This window comes from Capsicum annuum, chromosome 5, assembly GCF_002878395.1.
Source record: "Capsicum annuum cultivar UCD-10X-F1 chromosome 5, UCD10Xv1.1, whole genome shotgun sequence".
NCBI classification, from domain to species: Eukaryota; Viridiplantae; Streptophyta; class Magnoliopsida; order Solanales; family Solanaceae; genus Capsicum; species Capsicum annuum.
In genome coordinates this window covers 98,100,893-98,116,394 of record NC_061115.1, presented here as the reverse complement: position 1 = coordinate 98,116,394, position 15,502 = coordinate 98,100,893, and the positions used below count along the sequence as shown (strand labels likewise).

At 32.9% G+C, this 15,502-nt stretch overlaps 1 pseudogene; it reads right to left on the bottom strand.

Annotated features, from left to right (window-relative positions):
* Positions 1-7,562: 7,562 nt before the first annotated feature.
* Positions 7,563-15,502, bottom strand: part of LOC107871912 — a 30,236-nt pseudogene continuing 22,296 nt past the window's right edge.

Genomic DNA, 15,502 nt, shown 5'->3' with positions numbered 1-15,502 from the left:
TAGGCTACGATGTCTCAACCTATGCTGGATACATAGTTTAGAAATGTAAGGATGACTGCTAAGAATCACACCCTTATATAATGGTGAGTACCCATCCTTGGGTTCACTCGGTGCTAACTCCTACTCCCATCTGAAGAGACTGATCATAATTTACTGACTGTGCATGGACTGAGTAACTGACTTCCATTGACTGACAAAATAGTACTACTATCTGAGAATTTACTGAGATCATGAGATTTCTGAGGTTTCCTAAATCATATGACTTACTGAGTTCTATAGATCATGGCTTGACTGAGATTATCGTGACAACATGACATGGCTCTAGGCACACAACTATATTTTTCAGGTACGAATACCTCCAGATGGAAGGAAACTGACACATATGACTGACTTGATCATAAGAATGGAGTCCACAATTCACAAAATCATAAGTAGAGATTTCATACTACACATGATGATCAACTTCTTATACATGGAATGAAATGCATACAACGTGTATATACTTGCATAGCTTCAATATCATTCTCATTCCATATCACAACAACAACATATAACAATAACGTGAAATTCATGTGAAATCATAGAGCATAGAACGTGGACTTGTCATTTAAGCACTATTGAATCATAGAACATGAATTCTATCATCCTAAGGAATTTGATAAAACACCTTAGATGTACCACTTTTGGTCTAGGTTTATTCATGAATTCAACAAGTCATATCACCTAAAGTTCATATATTTTAACTAGCGTGCCATCCTAGTTTCATACAAATCGATAAAGATTCTGTCTTGACATCATTCAACACATAAACAAGATCAAAAATTAAATAAAAACATAACAAGAATGGCATATAGTTTAAAGTAGAATTCTTGGACTTCATGGATGAGAGGATTCTATGAATGAACACACGCATACCTTAGTTAGAAGATCCGTGAAAATTAACGGTGAAGTCTTTTGAATCTTGAAGCTCCTATGAAAACCCTATGGGGTTCTTGAGAGAATTTTGAGAAAAGAGAGTATAATATGGTTGGATTGGGTTAAATTCCATTTTTATGGAATATATAGGGGTGGAAAGATGACCCAAATACCCCTCTAGATGCCTCATTTAAATTTCTGTGAAAATTACCCAATTTGGGCCCTGCGCGATGTGGAGACATCGTGTTGCCACCCGTTTGTGACCTAAAAACTCACCGCAACACGCTGGAATCGCAAAGATACACTGGAAATTGACAAATGTCATTTTGGCTTATAGTGCGACGCGCCACTGATTGAAATGACACTGCTGAAACTTTAAATCGCCATAACTTCTTCACTGGGTGACCGTTTTAGGTGAATTTGGTATCGACGGAAAGCTTATTCAATTCTATACAATTTGAAGGGTATAAATATTCCAAAATACCACCTATAAACCAAGTTATACTCATTCAAAGATGACCTATGTGAAATCATACACGAAAACTTGGTGGATTCAAAAGTTCTTAGCTTGGCTTACTCTAACTGACTCTTATGAACATGCTCAATATATCATAAGCTCTATTATCACTAGGTTACTCATCAAAATTCATGTATGCAAATATAAATCATAGGATAGGAGGTTTCATGCATAGGAACAATGGTTTATTTTCTATCTTAGAAATATATGGGGTATTACAATATCTCCCCCTTAAGAATATTCGTCCTCAAATGAGACTGATTGAGAGGGGAGTAAAGATAAACTAGAGTACGTACAAGACATACACTACTGAAGGTGAAGAAAATCACCCAGATTATGCATGTGTCAGAGGAGGAGAGTGTAGAATTAGAGTCCTATAGGCTGAAAGATATTGCTCATGATTGGGTAGTGTTATGGAAGAAGTGTAGAAGGGAAGATGCAACTCTCATGACTTGGTAGATATTTTAGGATGCCTTCTTAGAAAGGTTTTCCCGCTAGAGATGAGAGAAGCTAAGGTAGAAGAGTTTATGAACCTGAGACAAGGCTCCATGACAGTGAAAGAGTATTGTCTAAAGTTCAACCAGTTAGCTAAGTATGCTCCTGACTTGATAGGTGACCCTAGAGCGAGTATGAGTAATTTTATGACTGTTATGTCTAGTTTGGTGTTGAAGAAGTGTAGAACCTCTATGCTCAATAGATACATGGATCTTGCTAGGTTAATAATGTATGCCCAGCAGATAGAGGCAGATAAATCTAAGGAGAGGGAGAGATCTAATAAGAGATTCAAAACAGGTAGTTACAACTTTTCTTAAGTTGGGTAACAGGGTGGTAATCATTTCACCATAGTCAGAAGACTTCAGTCCCAGCTCCATCCTCAGCTAGTGTGCCTGTACCAAATTTTAGAGATGTTAGTCATGATGGGGCGCCAGGCTCCAAGGCCCAGAGTAGTGTTAGAAGTGAGTGCACTTATCCTCTTTGTGGAGAGTGTGACAAGAACCATCTAGGTGCATGCAGAGCCAATAGTCAGGTATGTTTTGGATATGGTAAGATAGTTCACAAAGTGCAGGAGTGTAGAGTTTTAGCTCAGAAAGGTAGAGATTCACATCAGCGTCAGAACCGACTCTATTCACTTCAGACTTGCCATGATCCATAAAGTATTCCTGACATAGATTTAGGTATGTATGAATCTTTTATCTTCATGATATGCATTAGTTTCAAACTCCTGAGGTTCAGTCATGATCTAGTTCATAGATGCCCTGTGCATCATCCCAGTATATCAGTAAGGTAAGTGTGTATAGTAGGACATAGTGTCACAAGGAGGAGATTCTCATGACTCCCCGAAGTTATCAAATTCCTTAAATCCATTTAGTTTCATGCTCATATTCTTATTACAAGCTTTGCAACAGTCATTATTGCATAACCAGTGATGCCTCTAGGAGTCAGTTCAGTCTGACATTCATGCATTAGATATGCATGTTCAATAGAGAAAGTTCAGCTTATCAGTATACCCAATCATGCATCCATGAGAACAAATCAGTCACATATCCATGCATCAGATATGCATGTCCATTATGATAATTCAGCTTACGAGTAGCTTAAGATCTTACATGCATTTAGAATCAGTTACACATGCATTAGATATGCACGTTTTGTATGTTATAGTTAGTTTATCAGTCACATCAGTCATGATATCAAGTTTCAGTTATTCATGTTCAGTTCATGTTCAGTCTATCGTTGCTCCCCTCTCAGTTAGTCTCATTCGAGGATGAATATTCCAAGGGGAAGGTATTGTAATACCCCAAAAAAATCCAAACCAATATTAGAGCCATCTTTCAATCTTATGCATAGTATATCATAATTCTTTTATAGTTTTATGAGTAATTTAGATGTATATTAAGGCTTCAAATAACTCCCAGCTATCAGACGAAGCAAAACATTCCTTACCAATTGAATTCTTGGGAAGGATATCGCCATAGTCAAATTCAAATAAGGATATCTCTCGTTGTACAATGAATTTTTATGATCATCACCCACCAATAGATAGATCATTGAATTATCTTTCCAATGATACCAATTTAGCCCAAATCCGATATCGAAGCAAAATGTTATGCCTAATTTACTCCAGCATGTCAGCCTGAAAACTGAGTGACAACATTTCTGATGACTTATCACATTTCTGACGACATTTCTGATTACTTATCACATTTTTTATCCCAATTATGATAACTTATCACATTTTTGATGACTTATCAGCCATGTCATCAAGCTTAGATAGCAACCCATCAATTCTAGCTCTTAGGTGACGACCTGGGTTGACGGGCTATCACAGATCTGACAGCTTATTAGGCTTGGTCGTCAGATGATAATTTCAACAACTAGGAATCAATTTTGTAGGGGTATTTTGGACTTTTACTTCACCTTCCATGACATAAATCATCAAAATCATGTACAAAAAATCCTTAATCCTCTCCACTCTCAAGAACAAGAAAATTAGGGTTTCCTCTCAAGATCATCACCCAAGAATAAGATTCAAGTTCTCCTTCAATAAAACCAAGAAATTATCATTCCCAATTCAATAACCTTCAAGAAAAGATATTCTCTTTCAAGATTTAAGCCTTTGAGGTATGCAAGTGTTGATTCTTGGGTCTCTGCCACCCCAGAAGTTCAAGAATCCCTCTTTCTAAATGCAAGAATTTAAATTTATATGTTTTCTATGGTTTATGTGAATTGAGTTTGAAGGTTATTTTGTTGTTGAGTTTTAATTCATGATATGATTATAAAGTTGTACACTTTGACCCTATTATGTAATAATTATGTGATGTTCATGATAAATCCCTTCAAGTTGCATATTGATTGATTATCTATGAGAATTAGGTGTGGAATTGTTATATGATCAAAGCATTCTCCCCATGTGTTTGATAAAATTCTTGTGTGAAGGAAATTGGGTCATTCTAGCACATTGCCTAGAAACCCCCAAATTTAGTATAAGCCATGTACGCCAAGTGTTTGTTGAGAGACCATAGTAAATGAATTATAGTATGTTGTGTGCATTCTTATCCTTGTGTGTCCCTTGTTGAATGAATTGTTATATGTTAGTATGAAGTCCTCAATTATGTATACTTGAATACATGATATGATGTTTATGTTAGTCGTGAATTTAAGAAGGAATATTTTGTCAGTTTTCTTCTATCGAGTCTTAGGGGTACTTGTACCTAAAAGATATAGATGTGTGCCTAGAGCCGAGTCAGTGTCAAGATAATTTTATTCGTGCTATGATCAGTAGAACTCAGTTAGTTACAAAATTCAGAACTTAGTATCATTTAGTCAGATATTAGATTCAGTAGTATTCAGTCAGATCAGTCAAGAAATATGAATAATAATAGATTCATCTCAGTTTTAGTTCAGCTAAGAATCAGTTCAGAGTCTTTTAGTTGGGAGTAGGAACTAGCACTGAGCGAGTATGAGGATGGCGGCTTCCCCGTTAGAGAGGCAGAGTCATTAGCAGCAATCCCTGTACTCCAGAACTGCATAGCCAGTGTAGGACCAGGAGTCACCCGTTAGATTAAGGCTTGACTTGACTATTATATTGCCTTAGGCGTAACTTCCTATTTAGGGTCACCCATCAGAGAGGCTTTACCATAACAGATGTCTCTACCCGTGGCACGGTATTAACACCCTTCCAGCTGGGGTTACAGGTTAGACCCCACTACTTTAGATTTGGGGCATGTCAGTTAAGTAAGAACTCCCACAGTTATAGTTTTAGTATCAGTTTTTAGAGTAGAACTTAGAAATCAGGATTGTCAGATATAGTCATCAATCTCAGTGAGCAACTTAAATAGTTCCATAGATTCATAGACCACCCGCTAGATAGGCTTGGTCTCACATAAAGTTATTTAGTATCAGTACCTACAGAGGTCACCCGTCAGATAGGCTTGATCTCAATCTCAAATTCAGTTGAGTATTCTTAATATCAGTTCCATAGATCACACGTTAATTAGGCCTGATCTCAAGCCTAGTCAATCTTAATCATTATTAGAAGATTTAGAGATCATCCCGCTTGATAGGTTTGATCTCATATTTATCCAGTTAATATCAGTTATTAATAGACTCAGTCATCTAGTTTATAAATTTTAATAAGTACAAATATCCATTTCAGTAGCTTCAGATACATATAATCTCAACATGTTCAGAAACCTCAAATTGATGATATATTTAGTCCCAGTATGCTCAGTCACATTATGCGCAGTATGTTAAGTAGTTTTAGATTCTCTATGTATGCTAATCCAGCTCTTACTTATCATTCAGTTAGTTATTGTTCATGCATAAGACCTTGCATTTAGCCTTACCTCATTTGCATACTCAGTACATTCCCATACTGATGCATTTACACTATAGTATTTTATTTGATGCTATAGGTTTAGAAGCACGAGCCCTAGATCACTCTTAGCAGTCCAGACCTAGTCATCAGTAGTAGACATAGCAGTGAGTCCTCTTTATTCGAGTATGATCCTTATTTTTTTTTACTATCTCATTAGATTCAGATTATTTTCAGTAGATGGAGTTAGTTGGGGATATGTCCCATCAACTCCATAGTTCAAACAGTTAGAGGCTTTTTAGACAGATGTATTAGTATTCAATTTTCAGTTTTGAGTATTTTTAGATGTTTTGAATCGTATGGAAAGTTTTCACCATCTTTCCATATTTATATTTATATATTATGCAGTGTACAGGTACAGATATCAGTCATGGGTTAGCTTGTGGTCCTTCGGGGTCATGAGCACCATGTAGCATCCCAATTTGGAAAATTGGGGCGTTAAACTTTACCATGACATGCATATACACAAACCCATTCAAGCAGAGCTCTTGGCAGTTGCTACTGGCCTAAATTTTACTAAAGACAACAATCTCATATTCCCTCTAATTGTCAAATCCAATTCTACTTTTGCTTGCACTATGATAGAAAATGACAGACTCCCAAACACTAACATACTTTTTGAGTGCAGAAAACTTAGGAAGCAATTGGGAATCAACGCCATTTAGCACATCCTCAGGGAGCAGAACAAAATAGCAGATTGCTTAGCTAAGAAAAGCATGAAAGGGATCCTATCCAATGAGCTTGAGAGTTTGGTAGTTCCTCCCATGTATGCTATGAAGGAGGTGGAAACAGACATGATAGGAACTACATATGCTAGAAAAATTATTTTTTGTAATTCAGACCTTAATGTCAATCATCTACCTCAACTATCTTAGGAGGATGGATCCTCAAACTTCATACATTTTACTACTTTTTGAATGAATGAATGAATCCCTGATTTACCAAAAAAAGTATTATTATTATTATTATATTATATATATTATATTGCATATTATATAGATATACAGATTTGTGTAACCTTAATTACTCAATTTTTTAATTCTACAAAATAAAAAAATGACTTTTTAAAAGGATATGAGAAAATACATTCTAATTCACCTTTTTAATAACATATTAAGACTAATATAGTAAAAATAGAAAGTTAAATAGGACATAACATAAATATGCCTAAAATACAAAGAGTTTTGGACAAACGCTTCTTTGGGATTGAACTAGGGTGGCAAGATTCAAAATGAACATCCATTACCGCTGAGCCTGTAGGTCCTACATAATTTTCTAAGTAAAGGTGTTCAAATGACCACCTTTGATATAGGGTGAATCCTCCCTTGGTTTAGAAGAGCGATAAGACTCGCAAATTTAAGATTTATATTTGAGAAATAGGACATAGTCATTAAAAGTAAAATAAAATTTTAAGGTTTTAAAAATATAAAAATAGAATGACGCCATTTTTTGCAATAGTTTTACAAATGAAAGAGTAACATATAAATCAAAATTGAGAAACCAATAAACTATAAATAGGTGGTACTTAACACATATTTTATACGAGAATAAATAAAGCCATATCCATCTGAAAGAGAATTTAAATCTAACAAACAAAAATCTGATGCTTAACATCATAAATTAACAAGCGACAATCTTAACTAGAACATACATAACATGCCTCATATCTATAAAAAAATTCAAAAACTATATTATGATTTATTAGAGAGAACACATATTTATTTACGCGGTCTAGTCACGACACCTGCTGGCATATCAATTAGCCTCATTCCTACAGGGATACTTATCAGAGACTGATGTCTTTTTCCTTTTAATGACGATGAACCAAGTAATGGCTTCCAATAGAACTACAATGCATCCCAAGCATATGATCACTTTAATATAAGCCATCTTCCATTTATTTTGACCATTTAAGGAACTAAATCCTTCAAACACATTGATGATGCTAAGAACGATGATAGAATATCTAGTTACATGGTGGTAGTCGTTCTAGTACAGTCTGTACTTGTGGTCTAGATTTGGCCTCAATAACAAGGCAAAAACCTGTTATAATATAAAATCACAATTGTAACTTGGAATTTGTATTACAAAAAAAAATTAGAATTAGCAATAGATAAATTATTAAGTTAAAATGCAAATTTCGTTACAAGATTTCCATAAAAATTTATTAGCTACTAGAAATTTAGCAATGGATTTGCAACAAAGTTCATAACTAATTTTAGTCTTTTGTTTAGTGTTATGCTTGGAATTAGGATGATAATTAGGCAGGGCAGCCAGCCACAAAATATCCTACGCTTGTAGATTCGGGGAAGGGCCTCACTCCTATATAGACAATCAATGCTAATATGAGAAATAGTGACTGCTTTCACAACTCTAAATCATGACATGAATAGGTCTCATGAAGATAATTTTACTATCACTCCAATGCACCCTTTGTAATTAGTATGTTAATCAAGAACTAAAGATACCTTTTGAAGAGCTAGTCAACATAGATATGTATTGTAAACTACTAAGATATCCTTCAATGCTAAAAATCTTAAATTTTGAATTAATTTTAAATATTTAATCCACCTCTCTGTCATATCTGCGCAATTTATACAGAGGCTTGTGATCTGGATTATGTACTTGTTGTTTTTCTCAGATTTAGTAAAATCTGTATTTTTTAAATAATAACTTCAAACACATGTTTAAATTAACATATGAATAATCAAATGCAGTTTAAAATCTGTATTTACAACTTTAAACTTTTAACAATAAGTTCAACCCAACTTATGAACAACCAAAATTGAAGTTCAAACTATTTTCTTGAAAATAGAAAAATCAAATGTTAAGAACTTCAACACAAGTTCAACCAACTAATGAACTATCAAAATTAAGTTTCAAGAACTTCAAAACCAAGTTCAAATAGTTGAAGGACTATCAATATGAAGTTTAATTTATTTTTTGGAGAAACAGTAAGAGCAACTTTAAGAAAAAGAGATGAAACAAAAAAATTCAAGTCTACCGAATTCATAATGTGTCATTAAGGAATTTATTCCCTTAAAGTACCTGAGGTTGTGGAATCTTTTCACCAAGGATAAAATAAATCACTTCGACAGAATAGCGGTAACTCAGATTCTGTTATCTACGAACACACTCAATAGTAGTAAATCACACTATAATTTTTTCAAGAAGGAGAAGTATTTTGTCTTCAAATTTTCATGTCTATACCAGAGGAAATATTTAGGTATTTATAGCCATCAAGGTGTTACTTCATAAAGAGAAGTAATGGTTCAGAAAGGAGCACCCCTTCATAAAGATGTAACTCTTCGAAAAAGGTGCAACTCTTCGAAAAAGTCAAATCCTATTGAAAAGATCATAACCATCCAATACAAAAAGTGCCTATTCAAATTGCATCCTTTCTCTTGGTGTCTTTTTGAAAAAATACCTATTTATTTTCCATTCACACCTCTTAAAAACCCAAAAATCCTCCACATAAATGAGAAATGACTATTTTGTAGAAAATTTATGAACACGTGTGTGATTTACATGCAAAGACTAGTTGCATCTGGATAAGTGGGTTTTTCTTTGAACATCCTATAGTAAACTTACATAAAATGCACTCGGTTAATCGGTAGATGTGATATCTTTGAACCGCCAAGCTTTAATATAAACCTAGACAATACAAGTCACACAACCAGCCTATTACCATTTATGATTTTCATGGTTTTGTTCGTTTCAATCATAAACACGTACTGATTTCATAAGAGCTTAGAGAATAGACCTTTACTAACATGCACATTCAAGCGGCTTCCATTTCACCCTCGCATAGGTGATTCCTAAAAGTTTAATCCTCTATATCAAATTAGGCAAAATACATAGGCAGACCCTGAAACTTTTTGACTTTTTCTGTATTAGCACCTCAATTAGTCTATGTACCTATTGAACCCTTTATTTATTCACAAATGGTTTCAATTAAGCACAAACGTCCAATGTAAAACTTTTTTAATTCCTACATTTTTTAAGTGTTGAGTGCGTGAATTGCACCTGCCATGATGTGGAAACTATCACCAATCATAAAATTTCATGTCATCAAAGAAGAAAAGATAAAAAAAATTAAGAAAAAAAATAAATTATTTTTTGTGTCTTCTTCTTCCTCTAAACTTTATCTTTTTCCACCATTGAAGCACCACTAGCTAATAACATATACTCAATTTTTTCTTTCATTATCATCCATTTTTTTTCTAACATTAATTCTAATTCTTTTTTCCATCTTTTAATTTTTTTCACTTTTCAAATACAATTTTTAGTGAGAAAAAAATAGAGGACCTCATACCCAAAAACCATTAGAGGAAAATCTTAAAATAGAAGAAGGTGAATTGTTTTCATATTATGGTGGATTGTGTTGGATGTTTTCTCGATGGAGCTCATTGTTATTTATGAAATTTGAATTTAAATTTATATTGAAGAAGCCATTATTGAAAAACTTGAAGGATCAACTTTGAGCTAATTTTGATCTAAAATTTGATTGAATTTTATTGTAATACAAAAAACACCATTTATTCAAGATAAAATTTGAAGGTATAAATATCATGCTTATAAAAGAGAAAGACAGTGGAGGCCATGACAGACAATGGAGGTCATGGTAGCTTCAATCCTATTTTTTTAATTTTTAAATTCCTTCTATGTATTTTTTTGATTGGTTGTCTTTTTTTTTTTTTAATTTTGATTAGTTATGGCTTTTCACTCTCCAAGTAAAGAGTGTATTGCACATGTCATGCCATGTCAGTAATTGTGTTTAATTGCAATCATTTGTGATTGAATAAAGAGTTCAATAGGTACATAGGCTAATTGAGATGCCAATACGAAAAATTCAAAAAGTTCAGGAGCCTGTCTCTGTATTTTGCCATCAAATTTTTGGTCAAACCTGCCAAACTTAAAAACCATTCAGAAGTTTCAAACTATAAGCCTTATCCTTCTCTAAACATTGTCTTTATTATGAGAATGGGCTGAGTATACTGATAATAACTGTCAGTCATAACTTTGTTTGAGCTCCTTTAACCTAGCTTTTGGAAGCTCCAATCTGCTGGGTAGAGTTACCGTCATGCTGAGTTGTTCTATGTCTTAAACCCATTCCCTTCGATGATCTCTCAACTCTCTCTCTAGATAGGCCTTTTATAAGTGGATCTAATAAATTATACTTTGACTTCACATAGTCAACAGTGATAATCCATAAGAGAGTAGTTCCTTAATGGCATTATGTCTCTGTATCATATGATGAGATTTATCGTTGTATATTATTCTTCCTGCCCTACCTATCACCACTTGACTATCACAGTATATATATACTGGTACCAACGATTAGGTCCAATAAGGAATATCTTTCAAGAAATTTTGGAGCCATTAAGCTTCTTCACCAGTTTTATCTAACGCGATAAATTCAGATTCTATTATAGAGCAAGCAATACATGTATTTTTGAATGATTTTCAAGAAACTGCACCTTCACCTAAAGTAAAGACATATTCAATTGTGGATTTTACTTCATTCGATCCAGCTATCTAATTTGCATCACTGTATTCTTCAATTACTATTAGATATTTATTATAATGCAAAACATATTCTTGAGTACGTTTTAAATACGCCAAAACTCTTTTCATTAGCATCTAATGAGTTTGATTTGGAATACTCATGTACCGACTCAATTTACTAATAGAACATGCTATATCAGGTCGCGTAGAATTCATGATATATATATCAAACTTCATAATACTTTTGTGCAGTCCAACTGTGAGTCACTTTCACCTTTATTCTCTTAAAATGCAAAGCTCAAGTCTAATGGAGTCTTGGAAATACCAAAATCCAAATACTTGAACTTATCAAGTACCATTTCAATGTAATGAGACTGTGACAACACCAACCCTTGTGGAGATGTATGAATTTTTATCCCTAAGTTCATATTCGTAACTCTAAGGTCTTTTACATCAAACATGCTCTGAAATATTTTTTTCATAGCATTTATGTTAGAAATGTCTCTACTGATGATCAACATATCATTCACATGCAAACAAATAATGACTTTGTGGTTTGGAGTGTCTTTAATGTAAACACATGAACCACATTCATTTATCTTGAAGTCATTTACCAACTTAGTTTGGTGAAACTTTGCATGCCACTATTTGGGTGCTTTTTTTAGTCCATAAAATGACTTAACAAGTTTGCACACTTTCTTTTCTTTACCAGAAACAACAAAACCCTCAAGTTGTTCCATATAAATTTCTTCCTCCAATTCTCTATTTAAGAATATTGTTTTCACATTCGTTTAATAAATTTCAAGATCATATAGATCCACTAAGGCAACCAACATCCGAATGAACATTATCCTTGTTATAAGCGAGTATGTATCAAAATAATCAAGGCTTTCTTTTTGTCTAAAGTCTTTCATTATAAATCTTGTCTTGTATTTTTTAATAGTACCATCATCTCTCATTTTTCTTTTAAAGATCCCTTTAGAAACTAAAAATTTATTTCCTAGAGGAAGATCAACCAACTCCCAAGTATGATTGCTCAAGATTGAATAAATGTCACTATTGACTGCTACTTTTCAAAAGAAAGCGTCCAAAGACGACATCGCTTCTTTAAATGTTTAAGGCTTATTTACAAGAAGAAATGATACAAAATTTGATCCAAAAAATGTTGAAATTCTTTGAAGTGTACTACACCTTGGATTCTCATCATTAAATACATTCTCTTTTGTTCATTTTGAGGTTGTTTAACCCTTCACTAGACTGTTCATGTCCGATTTTATACGAATAAATGCGTTCAAAGAACTTAGCATTATCTAATTCAATTACCGTATTTTCATTGATATCTGAATGTTTGGATTTATGAACCAAAAATAGACATGCTTTACTGCTTTTAGCATATCCAATGAATATTTAGTCCACAATTTTAGGTCTTATTTTTACCTTTTTAGGCATAGGAACTTGAATTTTTGCTAGACACCCCCCACACTTTAAAATATTTCAAGTTGGGTTTCCTTCTATTTCATTTTTCATATGAAATTGAATGTGTCATACTATAGGGCACTCAATTGAGTATTCAGTTAGCTGTAATGATAGCTTCCCCCCACAAGTTTTACGATAAACTCGAATTTATAAGTAAGACATTCATCATTTTCTTTAATGTTTAGTTTTTTATTTCCACAATATCATTTGATTAAGGTAAATACGGGGAAATATTTTGATTGGACAATTTTATTTTCTACACATATCTCCACAAAAGGAGATTCATATTCTCCACTCTTATCACTTCTTATCATTTTGATCCTTTTATCTAACTGAGTTTTAACTTCTATTTTATATTGCCTAAATGCATCTATTATTTCATTCTTACCATTTAGAAAATAAATAAAATAATATCTAGTGCAATCGTCAATAAAAATTATAAAATACTTTTTCCTACCACTAGATGGTGTTAACTTTATATCACAATGTCTGTGTGTATTAAGTCTAAGAGATTGAAATTCCTTTCAACAAACTTATACGGATGCTTCGCATCCTTTGATTCCATACACGTTTGACACTTTAATTTATTGCACTCAATGTAAAGTAAAACTTTCAAACTAATTAGTTTTCACGAAGTTTTATAATTAACATGTCCTAAACAACTATGCCACAAATCATTTGACTCTAACAAGTAAGAATAAGCCTCAGCTTTATTCATTTTAACAACCATTACATCAAGTTTGAAAAGGCCCTCATTGAGGTAGCCCTTTCCTACATACGTTTCATTCTTGTTTATTACAACTTTCCCCTAAAAAACACACACTTAAATTCTTTTTTAGTGAGAAGTGTTGTCGACACTAAGTTCTTCCTAATAGTAAAAACATGGAGAACATTCTTGAGAGTCAACACCTTGCTGGAAGTCATTTTTAGGAAAATCTTCTCATTTACTTCAACCTTGGTTGTTGCATTATTTCTCATAAAGATCACTTCTTTGGGACCAGCGGTATCATAAGTAGCAAAAGCTTCTTTGTCTGCATAAATATGTTAGTGGCTCCCGAATCAAACCACCGTTTATTTGAATATCTAACTAGATTGCTCTTAGTGATCATAGCACACAAATTTTCAATCTTACCCATTGTTTCCAACATATTTATCTGATTTCTTTTCTTGTTTTTATTTAGAACTTGATTATTTAGAGCATTGTGGCCAACATCACTACAATTGTAGCACTTGTCTTTGAACGTTTTCTTGTTCTTTACTTTATCTTGTACAAAAGACTTATTTGTCTTCTTATTAGTTGAAGCATCATCCTTAATAGCATTTGCAATCATTATTGATAATTTCTCATTCAACTCATTATCCTCTTCTATATTAGGATGCTCATATGATCTTTCAAACCAGACAATTAATTTTCAATCATTATTTATTTTGGAATATGAGGATCTATACTTATGAACATTTGCATTTCAAGTTTGGTCAGCCAAGATGAAATCATTTGCTGCTTTTCTTTGAAGTTCACACCAAAATATTTCTTTTGATTTCTTTATTATTTTTATTGCTGGAGCAATATCTGAATGACTTAATGACACAACATTGATTGTTGTTGGGACAACATCATTCACAACTGAATCAGTTTGTTGTTCAGTTTTATTTGTTATTTTTCTGTCAATCTTTGACATACACTTTAGTATTTTAGAATACTAATAATAAAGACTTTAATCTTTAACCAACATATTTCTAGTCAATGATGAAGTGTTTATATCTTCAAATCATCAACTAAATGAACTTTAAAATATGATGAAGTTTTTATGACTTCAAATCAGAATCAAATTCAGACAGAGTGAAAACCCATAGGTTTTAAACTCCAAAAACCAATACAACTGAATTGATGAAGTTTTTATATTCTTCGAACCAAATTTTCACACTAATTTTTCAGTGAGGTTTTTATATTTTTCCAACCAAAGCAGTAGAAATCAAAAGATTTTAGTCTTCACAAAATCAGACCCAATATAGATTAACCAAGTACTTAATTTATATATGATGGTAAAAAAATTTCTTTTCACCAAACAAGCACAATTTTTTTTATAAATTCCTTTGGATTGTTTTTTTTCTTGGGTTTAGTAAAATCAATATTTTTTCAACAATAAATTCAAACACATGTTCACATTAACATATGAACAATCAAATGAAGTATAAACTATGTATTTACAACTTGGAACTTTTAACAATAAGTTCAACCTAACTTATGAACAACCAAAACTGAAGTTCAAACAATTTTCTTGAAAATAGAAAAATCAAATGTTAGAACTTCGACACAAGTTCAATCAATTCATTAACTTTCAAACTGAGGTTTCAAGAACTTCAAACACAAGGTCAAACAGTCAAAGAACTATCAATATGATGTTCAAATTATTTTCTGAAAAATAGTAAAACCAACTTAAAAAAATGTAACAACCTAAAAATTATGATTTTTCTGGGGTGTGAAAGTGATTGGAACAGTTTCAGATGTATTTTTGTATCATTTATGCAATATTGTGATTTTTGATGGCTTCAAGAGCCTTATTTTAGACTTATGTGGATATCATTTTATCAGTAATGGATAGCTTAACGGTCTGCACTACCAACTCCATATATCAATTTTAGGCTAGCTAGACCTTTGGATCGGGTTTCAATGCACCCGAGCTTATTTCAACCCATTGGTCGAAAAATTA